Source organism: Polypterus senegalus, chromosome 18 (assembly GCF_016835505.1).
Source record: "Polypterus senegalus isolate Bchr_013 chromosome 18, ASM1683550v1, whole genome shotgun sequence".
In the NCBI taxonomy this organism is placed as follows: domain Eukaryota; kingdom Metazoa; phylum Chordata; class Cladistia; order Polypteriformes; family Polypteridae; genus Polypterus; species Polypterus senegalus.
In genome coordinates, this window is record NC_053171.1 from 86855071 (window position 1) to 86878215 (window position 23145).

Here is a 23145-nt window from a genome sequence, read left to right on the forward strand (position 1 = left end):
TTTAAAGACACACTCCCCTGAACACATGCATTCCACACAGGACTTTCTATGCACCCTTCACTCACGAACAATTATATGTTGCTCTCTCCAGAGTTCCATCTTTTCATTCACTTTCTGTTGTATCCTCAGACCCTCCCGTTTTAGACAACTGTGTCTTTCCAGAAGTGTTCAACCATCAATAAATAATTATGGAGCGTTTGTTATGCCGCGGGTTCACTATTGTGTTGTATTTTGCTCTCTCCAGAGTTCCATCTTTTCATTCACTTACTGTTGTATTCTCACACCAACCCGTTTTAGACAACCATGTCTTTCCAGAAGTGTTTAGCATTCAATAAATAATTATGCATGACATTGAGCGTGTGTCTACCCGGCGTGGGTAAGCCGTTAAACCCCATTCGGGCTGCAAACCGTGGAATTCCCACTAAGTGCGACTCATACGCTCCCACTCTTTGCGTCCGTACCCTTTGTGCACACCTCGCTACTACCGTGGTCGGGTGTCTTGGTGGATTATATATAGAAAAGCAGCCAAAACCGCACAGAGCAATGAGACGTCTACGTGAGTCACAGGTGCATCTGGACTGTGTAAAGACAACAACGACTCAAGTGCCGAGTTGGAGGTGGGCACATGGGCGGGCAGGGCATACTGAACGAGAAATCAGCAGACTAGCATGACGGAGGGAGCAGAATGGACGTCCTTCTCCTCTCCTCCCGTTCCACCCTCCGCGACTGAGCGCCGTACAACCCCATCCCTCCGTCTGGGAGAAGAAGGCTCGATGGCGGTCCGCCAGTTTTCAGTCATGGACGATTGTGTGTTGGTTCGTTCCGTGCATTGTTACAATGTTGCTTTTCTTGCTGATTTATTACACTACCGATTTGTCAAATGTTCATTTTCTCCCTGTGCCTAAAAATCATTAAAAAACCGGCCTGATTATGCGGCGTACGGTACGCCGCGGTTTGGCTAGTATTGAATATTGAAATTGACAAATGACAGGAAAAAGCTTGACTTTTGTCAAGGACTGGAAACCATAATTTCCACACCTTCACATCATTCCTTTTTATAATAGCAAGGAGCTTCTTCTTTTTAATTCTTTTCAGCACAGGTTGGAAAAGTAGATAGACATAAGAGTCACCAGGATGCATTACTATTATGTGTGAGTTTGTGAATGTTCATTTCTTCCTTTTTTTAGTTTCCTGGCTATGTTATTGCTTATCCAGTTGACCAGACTCCCTGTGTCCTGACTTCATTTCATGTTCACTTACACAGAAACGTAATGATTTCTTGCTGCCAATCATAAAACTTTATGGTACAGGAACTTTTTATGCCTGCAGAGAGATTAGGAAGAAGTGAATCATTTGGGGTTCTCTTTTAGTGAACAATCATATCTTAGTTAAAATAATCTATCAACATAAATAGTTATGCTATATAGTTGTACTAGCCATGTGAGCCCAACTACGTTGCGCGTGTTAAAGTTGTCTGTGAAGGGCTCCCTGTTTAAACGCGGCTGCCAGTCGTGCACTGGGCCCTTCGACGCACAGCATTATGATTTTTTATAAGGGAAACAAAATTACAAAAGAAAACCCTTGGATATTGATTCAATAGAAACGGCCTACTCGGAATCACTGTCCGAATTGTAATTATGTGGTGGTGTAGGAGCATTTCTGCTTCTGTCCGTTCACAGTCCGTCTCGTTTTCATGACGCTGTCGTTTCCTCTCACGTTGTCTTCTCAATTTTTCTCCAATCTCGCAGGTTGCTTTATGGCAATCCAAAGAGTAAGGCAATATACACGGAGCAATGGTTATAAAAGGGGGACATATAGGTATCCAGGCTCTTTAAAGCATAAATAGAGATCACTTCACTGACATGTGAGCAAGCCACGGTACAACTGTGAGACGCGCAGCACTCGCTGCCTACAACGTAACAATAATAATTTCCGGAACGTGCTGTTACGTTGTCTCTCATTTTACACACTGTCTTTCTTTCATTCATATGTTACGTAGGCACGTACCTTTTATCTTCGACAATCTCATTCTCTAACCAGGCCTCAGGAGCTAACCAGCGTAACACTGTCCACTTCCCCTTTCGTTATTCCGGTACATTGCTGACATCCTTGAGTAACACCAACGTACTAAACCGGAAGGTGGTCTACGCATGCATGGAATTCGCGGACAAACAAAGATCAAGATCTAAATGAAGATCTCTTTAGTTAATTTAAAGCACAACAATTTGTTTAGTTTGAATGTCTGTGTTTTGAGGTGTGACTGGCGTACTACAGTCTTCAGTAGTATAAGCCTGGAGGAGATTCTTAATGCAATGCCAATGTTTTAGCTGTCTCTCTACTGCCATCTAGTGCTTCTTCTTCTAATTCATTCGCGGACAAAGATTAAGATCTAAATGAAGATTATATAGAGAGATGTGTATGTGTACTGATAATGGAATGAACATGACCATTATGTTAGGAACAGGTCAAAGGGTGTTTAATCGAGTTGTTCTTTTTGTGAATGGGTCGAATATATAATAATAAATAATATATTTTATATAATAATATAATACTATATATAATATATATATATATACTGTATATATATATATATATATATATATATATATATATATATATATATATATATATATATATATACACTAGCAGAATACCAAGGCTTTGACCGAGAAGTAGTGTTTTAAAGAAGGTACGAAAAAGAAAAGGAAAAATTTTAAAAATAACGTAACATGATTGTTAATGTAATTGTTTTGTCATTGATATGAGTGTTGTTCTCATATCTATCTATCTATCTATGTTGTTCTCATATCTATCTATATATATATATCTATCTATCTATCTATATATATCTCTATCTATCTATCTATCTATCTATCTATCTATATATATATATATATATATATATATATATATATATATATAGCAAAATACCCATGATTGTCAATGTAATTGTTTTGTCACTGTTATGAGTGTCGCTGTGATATATATATATATATAGCAAAATACCCAGCTGTGTTAAAGAAGTTATGAAAAGAAAAGGAAACATTTTAAAAATAATGTAACATGATTGTCAAAGTAATTGTTTTGTGTATTTGGTGGCAGCGCCACAAAGTTGTTTTCGTAGCTGCATCAGAAAATGTACCACGACGCCTGACACGCCTCCTTTTACTGTTTTCTCACAGCTTGGATTGCTGCTGTCATATATATATACACACACACATACACACATACATACATATATATATAATATACATATATATATACACATACATATCTTCATATCTACATATCTATTATCTACACACACAAATTATATATATGTATGTATGTATGTATGTGTATGTGTGTGTGTGTGTATATATATATATAATCTAGATAGGGTGTGTGTGTGTATATATATATATATATATATATATATACACATACATATATATATACACATACATATACTTGTGTGTATGTTTGTATGTGTCTATATGTGTGTGTATAGCTTTGGTCACTGAGTGCAAGGGGAAAAATAATGAAATATAGTCTATAAGTTATTAAACAGTAAAACATTAACGCTTTAAGAAGTACAGGTACATTGAGCACTACTGGAGTGGTTATGGTAAACTACATTTTAAAGACTGTGTAACACAACAGGTAAGTAACTAACAGCAACTAAAATGTATATGGATCATCTCTCGGTAGTAGATCCCTTTTGAAAGGCGCTACACGACGGCTGTGGTATAGAAATTACATTTTCTATGTGAACGCTCAAATTTGTGCCTCTGGTAATGTGCCTTACCGCATTTAAAGAAAATTAGTTTTGTGTCCTCTGCAGCGTTAAGAGAGAAAGGCTTTGGTTTGGGATAAAAGGAAAAAGGTGTAAAGAAAGGAAAGTTGCCTTTTTCTTTTATATAGTATAGAGAGATGTGTTCGCTGACGCTATGATCGCCTTTTGGCGACAGTCGCGGTGGGTCTTGTGTAGACTGGTGAGACGTCCCCGCCATTAATTGGCTGTGATGGCACTGTCAGTCCTGCACTCGTGTGGTGTTCATAATCCGAGCTGAGGACCTGATAATCGATACGCAAAAGAAAGTGTGAATCGCCTTAATATTATTTTGCCGTGGTGTAGAAAAGGGGTCCCGTGTTTGCACTTGTCTGGGCTATAGCTCAGGGGGCGGATGAAAAAAATTAAAAGTGCTCACTTTGACTTAAGGCAGAAGCGCAGTCAGCGTCTCAAAGGCCGGCACAGCTATGCACGCGCGCTGGCTGCTCGGCTTTTGCTGGGCAGGAGACCCCTTTGTACACACGCTCATGATATCAAAAGTCTCAGCGCTTTTGGAGGTAATTCATATATTATATATATAGCAAAATACCCGCTACCAGCGGAGAAGTAGTGTGTTAAAGAAGTAATGAAAAGAAAAGGAAACATTTTAATAATAACGTAACATGATTGACATTGTCATGAGTGTTGCTATCATATATATTCCTGCCTAAATAAGTCACCTCGCTTCAGCTTCTTACTTTTTACCGCTCATTTAATCATGGCTAGTGGCGAAAAATTATAAAATGGAAGGAGGATGGCTTTACCAAAACAATTATTGATGGCTTAATCGATTATTCATAAAGCTTGAATTGGTGATCTGTTTTTCTGTGTTAACCTCATATTTTTTCATACTTCTTCTCAAACTAAGGTGGTGCGAGGGTAAAATGAATCGGGATGCGCTGATCAATGTAATCGTGTACCAGGAAATCATGCATTGACAAAGCTCCCTTTGCTTGTAATGCAAAGTGTGATTAAATGCATTATTTTTCAACGCGTTATGGAGCACATGCATTGAAGCTTCTCAGCTGTGCTTATGCTAAGAAAAGGAAACATTTTAAAAATAGCGTAACACGCTTGTCAATGTGACCTTTTGTAAGTAGTGCCTGGAGGATTCAGTGTGTAGAAACTGTAGAGACAGAGTGTGTATTAACTTGAGGTAAATGGGAGGGGAGATGATGACGTGACTCCCCCACCCACCTTAACTGTCAATCCCCCACAAACACAGTCTCGAATTTGCATAAGCACACCCTTCACCTACAATTTTAACTTAGTTACAAAGTGATCAAAACTCGCTTATATCCCGTCCTCTCATTAAACTTGTATCCCGCATTACCTGTGGGCATGTGTAACGCCAGCGGTAGCCTGTCTATGAACTTAATTTAAAGTTTAGGTTTACACCTTGCTTTCTTTCCGAGGTAGCAGCACTCATGAATATGGTAGTATATGCCACTCGCTCGCTTCTTATTGTTTCGCTGCCTTCTCAATTATATAATGCATGTTTTCTTAAGCGCTTTTTGTAGGTCTTCCTGGTTTTCTACGCACTGCGCTGACAGTCAGTTCACGGATTACGCGGGGCGTGATGATGTCACACTAAACTCCCCCCTACGTCTTTGCAGCTCTACTCCATTACAGTTAATGGAGAAAAATACCTTCCAGTTATGACCATTAGGCGTAGAATTTCGAATTGAAACCTGTCCAACTTTTGTAAGTAAGCTGTAAGGAATGAGCCTGCCAAATTTCAGCCTTCTACCTACATGGGAAGTTGGAGAATTAGTGATGAGTGAGTGAGTGAGTGAGTGAGGAAGCTTTGCCTTTTATTATATAGATATATATATATATATATATATATATATATATATATATATATATATATATATATATAGATATAGATATAGATATAGATATAGAGAGATATAGATAGATATAGATATAGATATATAGAGAGAGAGAGAGAGAGAGAGAGAGAGAGAATATAGTAAATTGTAGGGTCGACATAAAGAGATGTGGCTAAAAGTAGAAATAAAATATCATCTGACTTGTGGCTACTCAAATGAACATGTCCTCTACAGCAAAACCATTAAATCCATATTTATCAGATTTTATTTATTTATTTATTTATTTATGTGTTATTACTTCCTTTTTAAAATACCTGCATAAATGCTAGGATTCACTGTTACTGTTTGAAATATTTTCTTTCAACTTATAGTAAAGCCTGTTCTCTCTCAATGAGTCTGACTTCTCCAAATGGTGTCATAATTATAATAATCGACATTGGACAATATATCTTACTAAATGGCATGTTCTTGTCATCCTTATTCTAATTTCAGTCAGCATGTTGTGAAATTGTGATACTTGGGAGAGAGTCTTGTAATCCTTCATCAGCTTGCAATTAGAAGTCATGTAATCGGACATCCTCAGCAACTTCATTCATTAAGTGACGTGCTGTCCAACTAGAGTTTGTGTAGTCTAATACTGGCCTTACTCATTCTTTTTAACCTCTAGTGCCTTAGTAGTCATCATTTTTGAGTATGCAAAAAACTTTAAAGAATACATCTGGCGTGCTTTTCTTGGATTTTTCAGTATTTAATTCTTCATCTTCTGTCCTAAACCCTGTGATCTGTTTTACTGTACAGTATATATTATGTTTACTGTTCACTAGTGAAACACACAGCTCTAGAATCCTAAAATAAAATCATACAAAAGGTCAGATATATAGATCAGTAAACTCTCTGACCATTGTTTACAGCCCAGGTTGCCAACTCTAAATGTTTTTCAGTTTTCAGAATTTATCAAATGTTAAGCTCTCGATTAAGACCAAGATCATTAGTTCACGAGTAATCATGTGACAGATAGACAGACATTACCATTTTATATAGATAAGTAGATAAAGCTTACGATTTAAAATCATTCCTATCGCCTTAACGGCATTATCTGGAGTAATACCAGATGGGATAAAAGTGATGTAAATTAACTGTTGAAATATTCAATACCTGGTGGCACGGTGGCACAGTGGTTCACTTCCCGGGTCCTCCCTGCGTGGAGTTTGCATGTTCTCCCGTCTCTGCGTGGGTTTCCTCCGGGTACTCCGGTTTCCTCCCACAGTCCAAAGACATGCAGGTTAGTTGCACTGGAGATTCTAAATTGTCCCTAGTGTGTGCTTGGTGTGTGGGTGTGTTTGTGCCCTGCGGTGGTTTGGCGCCCTGCCTGGGGTTTGTTTCCTGCCTTGCGCCCTGTGTTGGCTGGGATTGGCTCCAGCAGACCACCATGATCCTGTAGTTAGGATATAGTGGGTTGGATAATGAATAGATAGATATTTGTCATTAATAATGCTGTAGTCAGTGGGACATTCTAACACACCACACCCTTCGTTTTGCCACAGTGCTGACCACAGTGGATTAGAGAAATGTTGTGTCTGGGTTTATGCAAATGGAAGCTATCTGCAGAAGTGAAGTGAAGGGAGCAAAGTGGCGATTCTAAATTGTTCCTAGAGTGTGCTTGGTGTGTGTGTGTGGTTGCTCTGCGGTGAGCTGGCACCCTGCCTGGGGTTTGTTTCCTGCCTTGTGCCCTGCGTTGGCTGGGATTGGCTCCAGCAGACCCCGTGACCCTGTAGTTAGGATACAGCGGGTTGGATAATGGATGGATGGATGGATAGATCTCTCCAGTATATCCTTTTTCTCCTCAGAATTACTATTAATGTCTCCTAATCCACAACTTATATAAACATCTTCTTGTTAAATCCTAATTGTTTCTTGCCTAAAGTTCTCATCAAAGATATTATTGTCTTCTCTGTTGTCTTTCTGTCTTTCATTTTTAGCAACATACTGTACTGTTAGAATTCATTTTCAAGGATATGAAATCAAAGTTATTGTTTTCGGGTCTGCATATTTAATTGTATTCTCTTTCTCCTGATATGCCACCATAGTTGGCTCAATGACATCTTCTAATCATTCCCCTTTCTCATCTACACTCATCTCTCTTATAGTCCCACAAACTCAAATGTATCTCTCCAAGTGTCTTTGTCACCAGCCTTTCAGTTTATCATCTGGCTGGTCATTTTTTTTTTAAATGGATATCCTATTTAAATTTTAACATTTACCATTATAGTTTTTTCTGTCTACCGTAAAGGATAGCCCGGCCACAGACAGACACAACTCAAGATGTCTACAAAATGCGGTTTATTTACAGACCACACAACACGACGACAGTGCACAAAACCCCACACTAACTCAGTCCTTATTCCTTCAGCTGCCTCACACTCCCCTCTCGCAAGCTCCATCCTCTTCCACCCGACTCCGGCTCCTCAAAAGGAGTGAGGCGGCTCCTTTTATCACGGATGTGCTCCAGGTGCTCGGTGATGGTCTTCCGGCAGCACTTCCTAGTGTGGCGGAAGTGCTGCCCTTACACTCCGGGAGTACAAAGTTCCTGGTTCGGCAGAACTTCCTGGTGTACCGGAGGCGCTGCCCTCCAGGGCTCTAAGACCATCCAGGCGCCCCCTGGTGGTGGCCATGGGTCCCCACAGGGTTGAGCTCCCTAGCTCCATTTCCGTGGCCCTGAAATGCCCTCTTGCGCCCAGGGAAAAACATTACATTTATTGTGCTTTCTCTTGAGTCAGTAATATTGCAGTCCTTCAGCTTTCAGGTGCATCCTGTGGTTTTCTGTTTTCTAGTAAATGTTATCTCTTAGCCTCTATTACTTTATTTTTTGGACTATTACCTCCTTATTGTAAAAATGTATTATATCCCTGACACTTGATAGCTCCTTTCCGATTCTTGGCACTTCATACCTACTATCTATGACATTTTCATTTATTTGCTGTTTTATTGTCTTTTCTTAATGCTTTTTTGGTTTTCTTTTAAACTCTAAATGAGTTTTTTTCAGCTTCAGCACTGCCCCAGTCAATAATAAGTTAAAATTCAATCTAAAATTTGACACAAAGTAGCTCCACTTTGTTATATATAAAAACTTTTTCAGAATAAATGTGCCTGACATGAACCTCCCTGTGACATAAAAACCTTTATAAATGCATTGCCTCCTGCCTCGGAAAGCATTTGTTTGCTGCCACCGACTGATTTTTCTTACGATCACATGTTTTGTTCTGCCATTTCTTCTTCCTGCCATGTCATGTCTTTCCTTACTGTGTTCCATCAACACTGGGTGTTCATACTGTTGGCTGACTGTAATATTCTGGTGTATCCGATTATCTTCCTCATACTTACATTCTGAACATTGTGGCAGACGACCGCAGACCTTGCCCCACCGGGCAATATCTTCCCTGGGGCACAAGAGGGCAGCACCCCTGGATTGCATCGGGACCACGGATATGGAGCTGGGAAGCTCAAACCTGTGGGGGTCCGTGGCCACCAGCAGGGGGCACCTGGACAGCTCCGGCGCCTTGGCATGCAGCACTTTTGCCACACCGGGAAGTGCTGTCCGAATAGAGGAGCTGAACTCACATGCAGCACTTTCATCACAACCGAAAGTGCTGTCGGATGTTGTTTTATCTTGGTAGAGCAATATAAATATTGCTCTACTGTCCCCTATTGTATTATTAATATGTAGCCTTAGAATGTCTAATCTCACAGACTTACCACTGTTTATAAGATATTATTCTATATAACTTCTCCCCACCTTCCCTTCTATATCTATAACCTCAGGCAATTAGATGTAGTAAAAAGACAAGCAGGAGTTAAGTTACACATAACATAATGTATTACTGATAATATTCATAAATAATAACAAAATGCAAAGTACATTTGAATATTGGCAACCATACAACCTGATAAAATGGTGATGTGTAACTCAGGTGGCACACAGACTTGTAGTTACTTAAAATGTCTCTAGTTAAGGCATCGTTGGTGCTCAGCTTTCAGCCACATGTCTGTTCAATATGGCTGCTGAGCTGTGCTCTTCATTGTGTTGTCTTCATCATCACAGGTTAGCAAGAGAGATGCTTCTTCATCATATGTCGGTCAGAGAGAGAGAATGTGGTTGAGCAAGTACATTTATAGATGTTCTCTCCAATTCCTAGAACCAATAGGACATCATGGTACTTAAAGGCCTCTGAGACAAGCCAATTCCAAACAGCCATATCTCAGACCAATGGGGGAAATGGGACATTTAACACCTGCAACCCCCCCAAGACCATATGTTAAGCTAAACTGGCTTTGTGTGGGGGATCAAACTGGTTTAAGACATCCCCCCCAAATCCTGTCATAAAATTACAAAGAGACAGTCGTAAAAAGGGGAGGGGGGGAGCAAACATGAATACCTCTAAATTACATTGGTTTGCCTAAATTATAAATAAAGGCATACAAAACATTTATCAAGTTATATGCAAAATCCCACATCACAACAGATGTTAATCAGGAAGCACCTGGAGCACTTCCGGGTGCAGTATAAAGGAGGCCGCCTCACTCCATTCGGTCGGGAGGAAGAGAACAGAGCTTGCCAGAGAGGAGTGGTGGCGGCAGAAGAAAGATATAAGGACTGAGTTTACTGGTGATTTGTGAATTGACGTTGTGTGTGCCGAAAATAAAATAAAAAGCGTGTGTGTATTGGACATCTGGCTGTCTCGGTGTCTGTCTGTACCCGGGCATCTTTAACAACATACAGTTAAACTGTCACTTGGACTTTTTAGCTGTGTGTCTATTTCACTGTCATCAGTCTATCACTATTAATGATATTATCATAATAATACATTTTATTTATATAGTGCCTTTTCCAATGTCAAGGCACTTACCGAATATAAGAAAGAACGGCAAGGTATACAGTACATTATATAGCATTGTACAAACCAGATAGATAAATAAAGAGGATTACGACAGTGAATTCAGAGAAGAAAAAAGCCTAACAGATGACATAATTGATGGTCTGCACACACACATACACACATGGGTTACATGAGCATCTTAACATGGACGTAAACTGAGAGAAGGGTAATGAAGTCAAGTAGAGCTAAAAGCCTTCCTGAACAGATGAGTTTTGAGTTGTTTTTTAAAAGAATTCATGGAGTCAGCTGACCTGATTAATTTCGGGAGGTCATTCCAGAGTCTGGGCACTCGCTATACAGCTGAAGGCCCTGCTGTCACCCATGGAGTGTAGATTAGTGTGGGCACAACAAGATTACCCGAAGGAGGACCTTAGTGGGCAGGCAGGCACATAGTGATGGAGAAGGTCACTGATGTAGTTTGGCGCGAGGTTATTTAAGGCTTTGTAGGTTATTAGTAGGATTTTATATTCGATTCTGTAAGACACGGGGAGCCAGTGAAGAAGGAGCAGGATGGGTGTGATGTGCTCGCTGCTGCTGGTTCGAGTGAGGACTCTTGGAGCTGAGTTTTGAATAAGCTGGAGCTGAGATATAAGATTAGAAGGGGCACCTGCCAACAGCGAGTTACAATAATCGATGTGATAAAAGCAGAGACAAGTTTCTCAGCATTAGAAAAGGAGAGGAAGGAGCGAACACGGGATATGTTACGGAGGTGAAAGTAAGAAAGCTTCTTAATGTGGTTTATGTGGGCGGAATAAGAAAGGGAGGAATCAAAAATGACACCAAGATTCTTTACAGTAGAGGCAGGTCTGATGAGATCACCGCCAAGATGGACTGGGAAGGAGCTCATTTTATTAAGTTGTACTTTAGTCCCAATTTGAAGGAGTTCAGTTTTGTTGCAATTTAATTTTAAAGACGTCTGCGCATTATATTGTTTGCTTTCTGTATATAAGGAAAGTTCCACTTTTCTCTGGATTCTTCTTTCTTTCCCTAGCTTTGTTCGGTGCATTGATTATTTATTGCAGAGGTGTCCAACTCCAATCCCGGGGGGCTACCGTGGCAGCAGGTTTTCCTTACTGCCACTTTCTTAATCAGTGACCTTTTTTTGCTGTTCATTAACTCCTTTTTCCTTTGTTTTAATTGCCTTGTCTCTTAAGACTCATTCTTTATTTAAATGGCAGCCAAACAGAAATGAGATGTGAAGTGAGCCAACAGATGACCAGCTAAACCAGGGCCTCAAACTCCAATCAGTTTTACTGCAACCAGTTTCTTAATTAGCAGACAATTCTTGTTGTAAATTTAAACCCATTGTTTAACTCTTTGAGGGCTGAATATTTTCTCCAAAAACCAGTTTCTGAAAAGCAATGGTTTCACACAGAAATCAACATAAAATGTCTGTTGCTGCACGCTGTGGCTGCCAGTTTGTGAAGAATGTGCAGCAGGTTTGCTGCCAGGCTTTCTTTGCATGACTGGGGCAGCAGCAGCAGCAGCGGTCACGGTCGCAGTCGCAGTGTATTGCAATGTGGTTTCTACCTCTTATCATTGTTAAGTGGCAGTTCTACCTGGTTAACATTGTCAGTACCACGATTAGCTGGGGACCAATAAGCTGAAGCTGGAACCTCACATTTGTTTTCGATAACTTGTATCAAAATCAGAGTCCGACAAGTCATAGTCCAGTTCAGAGATAATAGGCAAAATGTCGTCTGCAGAGCTTTACGCATTCGCTTTTTACGCATTCGCTTTACGCATTCGCTTTACGCATTCGCTTTGATCTCTCACCAGATGTCAGTACCATTTTTGCCATTGTTTGCGCCTTGCTACTCATGAAAGAGCAGGAACTCTCGGTCAGACCAATGAATCTAACGTTCCTTCAGACAATGAGCGTCCAACTAAAACAACAGTTGGTTTTGTCACAGTTTACAGTTTTGACAAAAGTCGACATCAGCCCTGAAAGAGTTAATTCCATGGCTTGTTGGAGCTCATGTTCGGTCACAACAGATATTTCCAAGCCTGTTGATTTGGCTCAAATGCAGCGCTGTACGTTATGTTGCTGTTTTGAAGTTGCAAAAACGATATGTGAGACTTTTAAAATGCATCGTGTCATTACGATCGGGAATATGCGATGCTTGAATATAAAAGCTCCACGAATACATCTGTATGTCAGCATTGTGCTTCACCACATCGAACCATTCATCAAAGATCGAAGAGCGCACACCGATCTCATAGGATCCGCAAAGCTTTCTGTCACATGTAGATAGTAAACAGAGACTCTGACGTCACATTGCAACTTTTAGCATACTGCGCCCCTCGACCTTTTTGCTGGTACTGCAACTCGCACACGCATCGCATTAATTTCTAAGGACCTGCTCAGAGGATGCATCAAATGAACGCTGAGAACGCGTGGCAGCCATGATGCGGGTGCGTACGCATTCTGAGCGTGAAGTATAAATGAGCCCTAAGAGAAAGAAAAGACCGGAAGATCTGGGGTACAACCCTGGTAACCCCTTTGAAAATAATCAGAATTATCACAAGAAAAAGGTTTGGGGCAGTCACCCATATATTGTCCCTGGGTGCAAGTGGGTAATTGAAAAAAATAACACTCATGTGCACTGGTCAAGTTCCAGACTGATCTGTCCTTTTGTTAAAGGCCAGGACCGGAAGTGACGTCTTTAAAGTTGAATCAGACTGGTTTTCCCATGGTTGGTCTGCAGAGACAACAGAAGAAGGTTTAGAGCACTCCGCCACCTCCTGGCCTGGCGTGGAATTACTCTCACTTGGTCCATACAGCTCCCTCTTACTTGCACATGTGTGACGTCCCATACAATTGATTGACTGAAAAACTAAAGAAGGCACAAAACAATTGCGGTGATGTCTTCACAGATGCAAGTTCATAACAGAACTGATTCAATATGGCTAACCATACGATTTTAAGTGTTACCCGCATGAAGGGTCGAGTCCAGGTAGATGGACACCGGGAGTGACATCAGTGGTGTTACAGCCATCAATCTTCTGGACTGCAGAGGGAGAAAGAGAAAAGGCATTGGAACATAGCGCCAATCCCAGGAGCGGCGGGGAATTGCAAACACTAGAACCTTTAAGCTGTCCCCACGCGCTTGCATGTGACACAAGGAATAAATATCTATAAGTTCACAAGAAAATCCAGAATAACACCATCTGGCTTTCCAAGTAAATCAAAAGAACTAGTAATACAACCCCAATTCCAATGAAGTTGGGACATTGTGTAAAACGTAAATAAAAACAGAATACAATGATTTGCAAATCCTTTTCAACCTATATTCAATTGAATACACTACAAAGACAAGATATCGCATGTTCAAACTGATAAACTTTATTGTTGTTTTGCAAATCTTCACTCATTTTGAATTTGATGCCTGCAACACGTTCCAAAAAAGCTGGGATGTTTACCACTGCGTTATATCGCCTTTCCTTTTAACAACACACAATAAGCGTTTGGGAACTGAGAACACTAATTGTTGAAGCTGTGTAGGTGGAATTCTTTCCCATTCTTGCTTGATGTACAACTTCAGTTGCTCAACAGTCCGGGGTCTCCGTTGGCGTATTTAACACTTCATAATGCGCCACACATTTTCAATGGGAGACTGCAGGCAGGCCAGTCTAGTACCTGCACTCTTTTACTACGAAGCCACGCTGTTGTAACACATGCAGAATGTGGCTTCGCATTGTTCTGCTGAAATAAACAGGGACGTCCCTGAAAAAGACGTCGCTTGGATAACAGCATATGTTGCTCCAAAACCTGTATCTACCTTTCAGCATTAATGGTGCCTTCACAGATGTGCAAGTTTCGCATGCCATGGGCACTAACATACCCCTATACCCTCACAGATGCTGGCTTTTGAACTTTGCGCTGATAACAATCCGGATGGTCCTTTTCCTCTTTGGCCCAGAGTACACAACGTCCATGATTTCCAAAAACAATTTGAAATGTGGACTCGTCAGACCACAGCACACTTTTTTCACTTTGCGTCAGTCCATCTCAGATGTGCTCGGGCCCAGAGAAGCCAGGGGTGTTTCTGAGTGTTGTCGATATATGGCTTTCGCTTTGCATGGTAGAGTTTTAACTTGCACTTGTAGATGTAGCGATGAACGGTGTTAACTGACAATGGTTTTCTGAAGTATTCCTGAGTCCACGTGGTAATATCCTTTACAGAATGATGTCGGTTTTCAATGCAGTGCCGCCTGAGGGATCGAAGGTCATGGGCATCCAGTGTTGGTATTCGGCCTTGCCACTTACGTGCAGAGATTTCTCCAGATTCTCTGCATCTTTTGATGATATTATGGACAGTAGATGATGAAATCCCTAGATTCCTTGAAATTGTACGTTGAGAAACGTTGTTCTTAAATTGCTGGACTATTTGCCCACGCAGTTGTTCACAAAGTGGTGAACCTCGCCCTTATCCTTGCTTGTGAATGACTGAGCCTTTTGGGGATGCTCCTTTTATACCCAATCATAACAAACACCTGTTTCCAATTAACCTGGTCACCTGTGGAATGTTCACAACAGGTGTTTTTTGAACATTCCTCAACTCTCCCAGTCTTTTGCTGTCCCAGCTTTTTTGGAACGTGTTGCAGGCATCAAATTCAAAATGAGTGAAGATTTGCAAAACAGCAATAAAGTTTATCAGTTTGAACATTCGATATCTTGTCTTCATGGTGTATTCAATAGAATATAGGTTGAAAAGGATTTGCAAATCATTGTATTCTGTTTTTATTTACGTTTTACACACACGTCCCAACTTCACTGGAATCGGGGTTGTATTATTGTGTCCCCAGGCCTCCTTTACTAGAGAAAATGGCTGGCTTGACATTGCATTCCCATGGAGAAAGACACGCACTGTCAGTGTGGTGTGGAATATCATTATGTTACAGCAAACTCCGATCCCAAGAGACAATGGTAGATCCTCAGAAACAATAAGTAACAAAATAACAATACAAAACAATGAAAACTGCATTCAAACAACTGACACTCAGGCTATCATCATATTGCTTGTACGTGGTCATTGTTTAATCATTATTGAGTGTCTGTTCCTTTTATAATGAATTAGACTTTGTTGAAATCCATCCATCCATCCATTTTCTAACCCGCTGAATCCGAACACAGGGTCATGGGGGTCTGCTGGAGCCAATCCCAGCCAACACAGGGCACAAGGCAGGAACCAATCCTGGGCAGGGTTCCAACCCACCACAGACTTTGATGAAATGTGTAGTTTAATTGTTTTTTCTAAACTTAATATGAATCATAGTATTATTTCTCAATTAAATGTTAAATTAACAACTAATCTAAATTAATTTGTAATAAATTGATAATGATCGATATGTACCATATGCTTCCTAGAGGGATTTTAGTTCTTTTTTTAGGAAGTACGGCTTCATGAATGTTAGAAAAGGATGTGGAAATTATTTATTAGATGGGAGTAATTTGATTCCCATATTGTCTTTTGTTTTATTTGTCAATATTATATCAGCAGAGATATATTTGTCCTTGGTATCGTCCTGACAGTAAAATTTATTTCCTCATGCACATTATCATTACAATGGCTTCCCATGCTAAAAATGAACTTTTCCATATAATTTCTGAAAATGTGCATTTCAATCTTGTTTTGATTTCTTCTAAGACATGTTTATACGTTTGGCTAGAGGCGTGTTTAGCACAATTAATGTCTCTGCTAGATCTAAGCACTACTCCGTCAATGAAAGAACAAACCATTAACCTAACACTGCTTTAACGCTCCTTTGCATTTTCCTATTTTAAATTTACTCATGATTTACTCTGATAATGATACATCCATGTGTTTTAGAACATTTGTGTCTTATAAATTTCTTGTCTTGAAGTCATAAATAAATACAACATTACTAGTCTTGATTTACAGCTCTATTTTGAAGATTATTCATATGGTTTTTACCGTCAATATCATAATACACATTTACTGTCAACAGTGAAAAATGTTCCATATTTTTAAATTCTGTATACAAATTCAGGATACATAATTTTATATACAGTTTATTCAAGAAAAAGCTGGATAGTACTCTTTTAATATCTTTGTAATTTATACTGTGAAGTTTCTTATTTAAGTTGCTCATTTATTTCAACATAATTTTGAGAACAGCTGACAATAAATTATGCTCACTTACTTTTTAAACTGAGACCCCAATCTGATTCATCAGGGCAAAGCCTTTACAAATCATCATCTATCGACAAAAACACATTAAGAACGTGAAAAGCAAGAGAACATCAAATGTGAGAGAAATAGCACTCTAAAGTATGCCTATAAAATTTAATTGAAAATAATAACTTTCTAAATTAAGAAACGCTTAATGTTTTAATTAAAGATTTCATAAATATTGTAAGATTCGGCTACAGATGGTACAGGGTGAGCCAAAATGAAATACCTCAGTCCTCGACGTCATTGTGTGAGGCAGTGGCAGCCAAGTGGGTTGGGGTGGGGGGTCCTTTGATAGGCGATCTCTTATAGTTTTCAGTCAGCAACATGCCGTGGTCCGGTGCACACCGTGCTTTCACTGTCAAAGCGTTCTTCAAAAACAACGAATCCATCAGCAACGCACTTCCGAATGCACTTCAGCATTCCTCTTAACGGTGACGTTACAAATCGGAAAACTGTTCTTTAGTGGGTGGCTAAATTTAGACAGACGGGTACAATATTGAACAGAAAATCTCCAGGCTATCCTCGGACTGCACGAAGGCCTGGAAACATCCAAGCTGTAAGGGTAACAATTTTGCCGTCTCCTAGACGTTCAGCGCGCAAACCTGCTTCTGCCGTAGGCATTTCCAATACATCTTTGAGGAGGACCTTAATGTCCATCCATAAAGAAATGATGGTAGTGCAGAAATGCACTGTGAGAGAGTGTGAGAGCCATAGACAGTTGTGCGAGAACATTCTGCAAACCGTTCATCGAGATGCCCTCGTCATGTGCACATGGAAGCACATTTCCATTTAAATGGTTGCGTAAATAAGCAAAACGTTCGCTATTGGGCTAAAATAAACCCTCGTGAACTATATTTAAGTGATTTTGTGATTGAAACAGGTGTGGCAGTAATCAGGCCTGGGGGTGGCTACGGAAATTGAACTCAGGTGTGATACACCACAGTTAGGTTATTTTTAACAAGGGGGCAATTACTTTTTCACACAGGGCCATGTAGGTTTGTTTTTTTCTCCTAAATAATAAAAACCATCATTTAAAAACTGCATTTTGTGTTTACTTGTGTTATATTTGACTAATGGTTAAATGTGTTTGATGATCAGAAACACTTTGTGTGACAAACATGCAAATGAATAAGAAATCAGGAAGGGGGTAAATAGTTTTTCACACCACTGTATCTGTGACTAATTGTTACAGATTTATGAGAAAAAAACAAGTTTAGAGTTCAATTACAGTTCACCATAGCTCGTTTGAGCAAATTTTGCAGCAAAAAATCATCTCCTGTGCTTTGTGAGCAAAATACTAGTGGTCATAAAACATTGCTTTTGTCTGTCTGGACCAGTCACAAGGTTAACAGGTATTTAAATAAAACATTGAGACAAGATGGTCTGTTTAATAATAGAGAGCATTCTTCATGCTTTAATACCAGGTTTGTATCAGATGCCCATTTCCTGTTCTTCTGGCTAGTCTTCCTTGCTTCGATGAAAGGCAAGATATGTAAGCAACTGTGTCACTTTAGAAAACGTCTTCTGATACTCCCTGTTTTGCGATTGCGCACCACAATGAGGTTCCTGCATGGGGTTCACACTATCCATGACGAGGTGAGAAGTTATATGTAAAAACTTGGAGTGGATGCATGGCTTCTCCAGATTGAGAGAAGCCTGCTAAGAAAGTTTGAGTTTATAGTTATGATTAGAAAGCCCTCTAGATGTGCAGTCGGAAGAAGACTTGGAGTAGACCCAGAATACCTGGATAGCTGGCCTGAGCCAACTGAGTAATCCCAAGGTAAACCTGGAGACACCTGGTGAGCACAGTGTAACAAAGGCGCTATATAGGCACCTGACCCGACACAGATGGACACGGAGGCATATATAAAAAGCACAAAGACTTTATTTTTCTTTTCAGCTGTGGGACACGTCATCCCCGTGCCACACAGCCCAAAGCACAAACACAAAACTCTCTTCCTTTCTCTCTTCTCTTCCTTTACCACCACTCCTCCTCAAGCTTCGTCTCCTTCCTCCCAACTCTGGCTCCTTGAGTGGTGGGGTGGGGCTGAAGACCTCCCCCTAGCAGCCACCCCGGGCCCCAACCAAGCTGTGGAGGACTCCATCTCCCATGGAGCCCTGCGGGTGGTTTAGGAACCATCGTTGGCCAGGGAGGCTGCCACCAGGCGTCCCGGGGGAGGTATTGGACTGCCCATGGCGGCTCCCCTGGAACATAAGCAGCAGGGGCGTTCCTGCCGGGCATGGGACCCGGCTGTCCTTCACAACAGCTAATATGACTTTGTAACCATGCTGCTGGCCTGGCCATCTTGGCTGCAGTATTGTTTTCATTGGAAGGACTAGACATGCCCGGTAGAATTCCAGTACTTCCTTTAAAAATCTACAGAACAATTTTGAATCCAAGATTATTTGTCACAGTTGTTGAATTTAGTCTTAGGGTTCATTCTTGTGACATCATTAAACTGATCTAATCTTGAAAACAGTGCTGTGTAAAAGTTAAAAAGAAGTCTTTCTTTCAGAGCCTAAACATGAGATGGGGTTGCAACCTAAAAGTGACTAGATGCTGCTGCTGCTGTCCACAGATGAGCAAATACGGCTGACTCAGTCATGTCTCAAACATTTTTTAAAAGAAAAATCACCTTAGCCAGTAGTTATATGGTATATCTGTGCTTGAAGAAAACTGCTTCTATTTGTTTTTTCTGAAAATGAACACACTAAAAGGCAAGACAAAAAGGAAATTTAAAACTCAATAAAAAGTAGGTCAAACATAATTGTAGTTTTTTATAGGGTTCATCTTGTCATATGCACAGACTACAGTGAATTTCTTATTGTGCTAATTATGTAACATGTTACCTTCCCTTACACCATGATTAATGAGTTTGACTTCCTTACCTCAAAACTTCTATCTTCTTTACTTGAACAATCTCAGAACATATTTGTCATTAAAAGGCCCGTCATTTTTTTATTCTGCCAATCCTCTTGCATGCCAGTGGAACACCGCCAGCTTATCATAGGCATTACAAGTGAGCGTATCAGACTGATGTGCCATGCATGTCATGTCTAAAGTCTAACTGCCGTTAAGCCATTGAGTCTATTGGCATGCCGCTTACCTAATCTGATCTCTGCATTGTGCTCTGCAAAGCCTCCAGAAAGAAATTTGTGCATGCAGCAGAATTAGTGTAGAGTAGTTTTTCAACATCAACTATAGAATATACTCTGGAGAGCAGAGGAATGAAGGTCAGTAGGACCACCAAAAACAGAATACATGTGTGTGAATGAGAGGGAGGTCAGTGGAATGGTGAGGATGCAGGGAGTAGAGTTGGTGAAGGTGGATGAGTTTAAATACTTGGGATCAGCAGTACAGAGTAAGGGGGATTGTGGAAGAGAGGTGAAGAAGAGAGTGCAGGCAGGGTGGAATAGATGGAAAAGAGTGTCAGGAGTAATTTGTGACAGACGGGTATCAGCAAGAGTGAAAGGGAAGGTCTACAGGACGGTAGTGAGACCAGCTATGTTATATGGGCTGGAGACGGTGGCACAGGAGACAGAGCTGGAGGTGGCAGAGTTAAAGATGCTAAGATTTGCATTGGGTGTGACGAGGATGGACAGGATTAGGAATGAGGACATTAGAGGGTCAACTCAGGTTGGGAGATAAAGTCAGAGAGGCGAGATAGCGTTGGTTTGGACATGTGCAGAGGAGAGATGCTAAGTGTATTGGGAGAAGGATGTTAAAGATAGAGCTGCCAGGGAAGAGGAAAAGAGGAAGGCCTAATAGAAGGTTTATGGGTGTGGTGAGAGAGGACATGACGGTGATGAGTGTGACAGAGCAAGATGATGAGGACAGGAAGATATGGAAGAAGATGATCTGCTGTGGAAACCCCTAACAGGAGCAGCCAGAAGAAGAAAAAAAGAATTGTGCATGATTGTTATGATCTAAGATGGTTTCTGTTCAAGGCTTTGGATCATAATTCTGGCCATATACCAAAGCTGTAGCCTTTTAGGATAATAGTTGTTTTTTTTGTAAGAAGTCTTTTTTAATAAAACAGTAACAGCACAGGGTGATGTTCCATCTATAGAGAAATTGTTTAAAAGTGAAGATTTAAGTTTAGTTTCTTCTCTTGTATGAAGATGGAGGCATGGGCTGTCAAAATGCATGAACTGGATTGATTAGAAAACAGATGAATACGTGGAGTTTCTTAAAAATTCATATCGGAGCTACAAATATTCTAATTCCAAACATGACTATGATTTGAAAAAGGCTCTGGCATCTTAAGCTACTGTGCTCACACTCTTCAAGTATTTGTACTTCTTTAAATGCAAAATTAAAATAGTAACATGAAAAGAGATATTTACATAAATGTTGCCGATGCCTTTATCTTTTTGTAACACTCCCGGAGGCAGCCTTTCAGCCATACCCTGGGTTTGATTTCTGAACAAAAATCAGTTAACTGTGTGGCCTTTCCAAGAGCCATTCCTGCAAGGCAGCTTCTAGGCTGTTTGCGTTTCGGGCAGCAGGCTTCAGCATGGTCACTGCATTACAGATCTATTGTCACTTACTGGCTTCTTTGTAAGTCTGTCCTGGTCGTTCTGCTGAGTGTGTTTTCCGTCCTGGTTATAACGTTAATCTGCACTCAGCCGTGTGTGTAGGCCCTCCAACCTGCAAGGAAACACCTGGGGGTTGGTGGCAGAATTGGCACTCCAGCCACCATATAAAAAACCTCCCACTGGTCCATTCCATCTGAACTGGTGTGGTGCTGAGGTGTCACCCGTCGCATGGCTGCACTCGGGTCCTAATCTGGGATCCTGAGTTGGTCCGTCATGTGGTGGGTGCAGCAATGCTCTGTATCAGCACCTGCTCCTAACTTCTCTCTCTCTCTGCCGAGTGTGTTTGTCAATGCCAGTGGTTTGCAAAGCCAGTCGTGAGGAACTCCTGTGGCTGAAGGCCAGTTTCACAATCACTGAGTCCTCTTACACCTAATTAAATCTCATTGTTGAATTAGATGTTCTGCATTGAGATTACATTCAGAGGAAATTTATAAGTGCTTGTCATAGCTTAAAGATCTTAACTTTGTTTTGTCATTTTCATATGAATTCACCTTTGCTCCGTACAGTTTACTCCGATTATTGTAGAATGATGGAGGGTTTGACATCGGGAATTTCTGGTGGTTTTGCTATTTTTTTTTTAACTATAGCAAACATTTATGTGTGTTATATGGAGATAATTTAGTATTTTGTTATCTTGGTTTCCAGATTCTTATCATCGTTGATTGTCATTCTGCTCTTTCAAGTGTTCTGGCTATCTAAACCGATATTTTCATTGTGACCATGCTAATAAGTCAGACACTAAAATAGTTCAGAGTCATTTTCCTGGTTTATATTTTATTCATTGTTAAATATCATAATTAGGATAAAATTAAGAGAGGACATATTAATAACAATAATAATAATTCTTTACATTTATTTAGCACTTTTCTCGCTACTCAAAGCGCTTTACATAGTGAGTGGTGAGCCACTTCAATCACTACCAATGTACAGCATCCACCTGGATGATGTGATGGCAGCCATTTTTGCACCAGTACACTCACCACACGTTAACTGTTAGGTGATGAAGTGCCGAGAGAGAGAGAGAGACCATTAGAGACAGAGGATGATTAGGTGGCCAGAATGACCAGGCCTTGATGGGCGATTCAGGATACACCCAACAGAGAGTCAGGACCTTGGTTTTATGTGTCATCTGAAGAACAGCACCATTTTTATAGAACAGTGCACTGGGGCATTGTGATCCAAACTCAGACCACAGGGTAAGCTCCCCCCGATGTCTTCACCAACACCTTTTTCAGCATCAACCCAAGCTTTTCCCAGATGGTCTCCAATCCAAATACTCAGGTCAGGTCAGATCAGGGAGTATGCACCGGTACAGTATGTTGTCGCACCCACCACACAACGATCCTGGTTGTCAACCCCCTAGGCAGACATGCGGTCCAGTCCAGTCCCACCCTCCAGAAATGACCATCTATCTGCAACAGCCAGGTGTTACGTGGGCAACCCCTTGGCCTGGTCCAGCCACTTGGGTCCTCAACAATGACCGGAGGTGACCCGGCGAATCGTACCTTGGCAGTGACATCCATGTCTCTGGTGACTCTTCCTATGAAGTCAGTAGACCAATTGGGAGATCATGGGGGGTCATGAGGCTACTGGAAAGGGGTGTGTGGCGCTACCGATATCTGTGCAGAAGGACGAAGGTCCAAGTCTTTAGAGTCCTGATACTTCCTGTCTTGCTATATTGTTGCGAGGCATAGACACTATCCAGTGACCTGAGACGAAGACTGGACTCCTCTGGTACTGTGTCTCTCCGGAAAATCCTTGGGTAC

At 40.8% G+C, this 23145-nt stretch overlaps 1 protein-coding gene across 2 annotated transcripts in view; it reads left to right on the forward strand.

The window, feature by feature from the left end:
• Nucleotides 1-23145, forward strand: part of efcab11 (EF-hand calcium binding domain 11) — a 347705-nt gene that overhangs the window by 75030 nt on the left and 249530 nt on the right. The window lies entirely within an intron of this gene.